The sequence below is a fragment of the Schistocerca serialis genome, chromosome 9 (genome assembly GCF_023864345.2).
Source record: "Schistocerca serialis cubense isolate TAMUIC-IGC-003099 chromosome 9, iqSchSeri2.2, whole genome shotgun sequence".
NCBI lineage: Eukaryota > Metazoa > Arthropoda > Insecta > Orthoptera > Acrididae > Schistocerca > Schistocerca serialis.
This window is the reverse complement of record NC_064646.1, coordinates 202,297,842-202,302,259: the sequence shown is the minus strand read 5'-3', so window position 1 is coordinate 202,302,259 and position 4,418 is coordinate 202,297,842. Positions and strand designations below refer to the sequence as shown.

Here is a 4,418-nt window from a genome sequence, read left to right as displayed (position 1 = left end):
CAGGAAGTTTCATATCAGCGCACACTCCGCTGCAGAGTGAAAATCTCATTCTGGAAACATCCCCCAGGCTGTGGCTAAGCCATGTCTCCGCAATATCCTTTCTTTCAGGAGTGCTAGTTCTGCATGTTTCGCAGGAGAGCTTCTGTAAAGTTTGGAAGGTAGGAGACGAGGTACTGGCAGAAGTAAAGCTGTGAGTACCGGACGTGAGTCGTGCTTCGGTAGCTCAGTTGGTAGAGCACTTGCCCGCAAAAGGCAAAGGTCCCGAGTTCGAGTCTCGGTCGGGCACACAGTTTTAATCTGCCAGGAAGTTTCATATCAGCGCACACTCCGCTGCAGAGTGAAAATCTCATTCTGGAAACATCCCCCAGGCTGTGGCTAAGCCATGTCTCCGCAATATCCTTTCTTTCAGGAGTGCCAGTTCTGCATGTTTCGCAGGAGAGCTTCTGTAAAGTTTGGAAGGTAGGAGACGAGGTACTGGCAGAAGTAAAGCTGTGAGTACCGGACGTGAGTCGTGCTTCGGTAGCTCAGTTGGTAGAGCACTTGCCCGCGAAAGGCAAAGGTCCCGAGTTCGAGTCTCGGTTGGGCACACAGTTTTAATCTGCCAGGAAGTTTCAAGTTTCATAAGATAACTCTCATTCTATCTGCATTGACCTTCGCCAATCAAGCTCTCCCTACGCCTTGATGAAGTCAAGGACTCCTATTCGCCCCTAGTCTAACTATTGGCATGGTACACCGGCCAGATAATCCGTCCACCATGATGCCACTCAAAATTCGCTCGCAGGCATTTAACTATAACTCTGTCCGTCCACAGCGCACAGTAAGTGTGGCATTCTATCTGGATTGACCTTCGCCAATCAAGCTCTCCCTACGCCTTGATGAAGTCAAGGACTCCTATTCGCCCCCAGTCTAACTATTGTCATGGTACACCGGCCAGATAATCCGTCCACCATGATGCCACTCAAAATTCGCTTGCAGGCGTTTAACTATAACTCTGTCCGTTCACAGCGCACAGTAAGTGTGGCAGCCAGTGAACAATACTTAATCGCAAGGACTCAATATAGAGTCGCACTCTGATTCGCTCTCGAAAAAGGTGCTCTCCCAGTGAAGTACTGAGGAGAGGCTTGTTCCTCGCTCTTTTAGTCCATGTACGACCGCACACGCTCTCGTTACGTGTTTCGCTCCAAGAGCGACAACGAAACGGCCTCTCTCCACGCCAGACGTGAAGGGGTACATTTTTCGGTCTCTTCCATTACTCCTTCAGCTCAAGGCATCAGGAATATCGTCTGCCAAACAGCATTGCTCTTCTAAAACGGGAGAATGACGTTTCGTTTAAGGCGACCAATCCAGAAAGCTGTAGCATTGGCGTTTGGCGTTCGCTGTCTTCCTGCGGAAACCTCTGAAACTGCATGCTATGTTTTTAAAGAATGCGTAGGCTGTGCACTCCCACACAATGTAGCGTGATTTGCTTTTAAGCCGAACATGGGGTCGTTCTCCCCTTTCACTAGGGCAAACGCTGTCCACTCTACGGGCGGTCGCCGTCCAACGTAGATAGGTTGTATCGTCCTCTGAAGGGACTGGCCTCTCGGCGTGCGATCCGCCTCTCCTGAACTAAAAGCTCTTGTGGCCATCGTGTCTTGAATGTGTGTGTGTGTGCCAGCCATGAGTATCTCAACCCTGGTGCGCACTTGTTATCTGCGTATCGTTCATACAACATTGACATTATCTTATCGGGTTTGTGTTCGAATGAAGTGTCTTAATGTGCGGAATATGATTGTGAGGGTGGAATACGTAAACAATGAAGGTCAGGAGACCACGACGTCTTTCACTTTCATGGTGCTTGATAAAGATTTTGTACTATAGAGATAAAATGCTTTCAACATTGATAACGGTGAACATGGGTCTTAGTTATAACTCCTCGTTGGTTAGAAAAGTTTATTTCTTAAGTTGTATAGCTGCTGTGAATTCTGAATCACTTGTGGAGTCACCACAGCGCCCTGTGCTGAGGGTTGAATTTCTGTGTCATTAAGCAGTTTATTTCACAAGAGGCAGTTGCTCCTCAAGGGCTGTTAAACGACAGTTTTTTTAACTGAATACAAATTTACTGCATAGCTGTGCATGGCAGTTTTGAAAAAGGATACCTGAAATAAGTATTTGCTTTTAACTTAAGCCTTTTTAACTATTTGTAATACGTTTCTTATGATGAGTGCTGTTGTAATATGAGGGCCGCTGGAAGCATATTAGAATTTTCTTAAAGGCACCGAATATGTCAAGTGTTAAATTATTTGTGGTCCTTTATGCTCCACAAATTCACTATCACGGTTTTTTCTATGTTTAGTTTAACTGTTTTCTGTACCATTACTTAAGGTTTCTAAGGTGTTTTACTTATGAAAAACAGGGAAATAGTATCAGGGCTGTATGCAATCCTAAATTTTAATTTTTTGTGGTGGTTGAATGTAACTGCATTTCTATCCGAGCCTCTGGGGCCTGTCTTTGACCCTGTTGGGTGACTGGGTCTGCCGGTTGTTCTGTCGCTGAAGACGTCAATCTGAAGATTCTTATTCAAATTTTCATCTTTTTGTAAATATTTTAAGAAAGATTTTGGTAATATTGTTATCAGTAATAAGTAAATGAATTATTTAAAATAAATGTCTATTGAACTTTCTTCTCCTATCGTTTCACTCAACTTTGGGGTAAGTTAAATCAATCAATTTTTAACTTTCTATGCCTTTCTATTGTCCTAGTATTGTTTCAATCTTTCTGACCTTACTTTCCTTTTTCTTGAGAACTTCGGATTGATCGTTTGGTTTTTATTTTGACTTGGGACCTTTCTTGCAGTTCTATCTACAAGCATATTTTCTGCAACTGCAGTTCTCATAAGTCCTTCTCCGTGTCCTTAAGCCAATTTCGTTCGTTATTTGTTAATCTATTTGGATTTATTCTAATAATGTGTCCATAAAAATCAATTATTCTTCTTTTCATTGCGTCTGAGAGGTATCTGTAGTTTGGGAAATGTTCATTTTTAATATGAATTAGTTTGTTGCTGTCAAATCTGCGACTAAGGCTCACCAGCCTTTCCAATGGGCCAAGGCTGGTGATGCACAAAGTTTCAGCTGCATACAGGGCTCCCGGTTTGATCATTGAATTGTAATGTCTTATTTTTGCGTTTTTCTGTAATATGTGTTCGTGGTGAGCTGGAAGTCCAGTTCAGTTTCACTTCTTTTAGATTCCATTGCATATTTCGCTAGGAACTCCACCTGATGCATTCTCCAAGATATTTGAATTCTTTGACGATCTCTCTTTCACCTTCTCCCACTTTAATAGGTTCTGGTGTTTTTTTTATGTTTGATTTTGTCTCCTTTCTCTCCAGAGGAGATTTTGAGACTTATTCTTTCAGCTTTTTTTTGTAGTTCGAAGGTCTGTTCTTTCGATTCTTTCCAGGTCTTGGTTAGTAGGGCCATATCATCTGCAAAGGCTAGACAATTAACTTTGATGCCTTTCTTTTTCCGTTCCCAATCGTATTTCACTATGCATCTTTGTGTTCCACACACTGGCTACTTTTTCTAGGGTGCAGTTAAATAACAGTGGGGAGAGACCATCTCCTAGCTGTACACCAGTTTTTATCTGAAAAGGCTCAAAGACTTTTCCCACGAATTTGGATTTGGACTATGTGTTCGTTGGAGTTATTCTGATTAGGTTCGTGGTAATGTTGTCTAGGTTTAATTCTTGTAGTGTGGACATGAGGGATTCCCTGTCTATTGAGTTGTATGCTTTTTGAAAGTCAATGAAACTGATAACATATGAATTTGCTCTTGAGTTTTGATAGCCCATAAGGTTTTTGAGTGGTAGGTTTTGAACTGGACAGGATCTTCCTTCCCTGAAACCCGCGTGGTACTCCCCAAGTTGATGGTCTATTTGGGGTTCTGCCCTCTTTAGTGGGACATTCGAGAATATATTATACGTTACATCTAGGAGTGGGATTCCTCTGTAGTTGTTGGTGTCAGTTAGTTCATGGAGTGAGTGGATGAAAGCCATCTTCCATTGATATGGATTCTTTAATTTATCTACACTTCTTCAGAGATGTTTTGGAGAGAGTCTATGCCATTTTTATTGACTTTTTTCCAAGGTTCAGCCTTGGTTTGGTTTTCTTACAAGGATTTATAGTATTTGAAATGACTGTCTGTAGTACCTAGTTGGAGGGTGATTCAGTTCCGCTCCCGTGAACACCTGGCTCGTAATTTATAGGATCTATGAGACTTGCGCGTGGAGATCTGGTGCCACAAACCTCTGGGAAACTGCAAAGGACTTGCATAATCGATGCCACATAGGAACGCTACTGTATTGCTCTGTGAAGGTGCCGCAACGCTCTGTTAACCACTTGGTGATAGCGGTTTGACACATTCGTTTGAGTATCTATGGTC

The 4,418-nt window shown here is 42.7% G+C and overlaps 1 non-coding gene across 1 annotated transcript; it reads left to right on the top strand.

Annotated features, from left to right (window-relative positions):
• The first annotated feature begins 211 nt into the window (after window positions 1-211).
• On the top strand, window positions 212-286 carry Trnal-caa (transfer RNA leucine (anticodon CAA)). Its single transcript has one exon. It is a non-coding gene; the product is annotated as a tRNA-Leu (tRNA).
• Window positions 287-4,418: the final 4,132 nt, after the last annotated feature.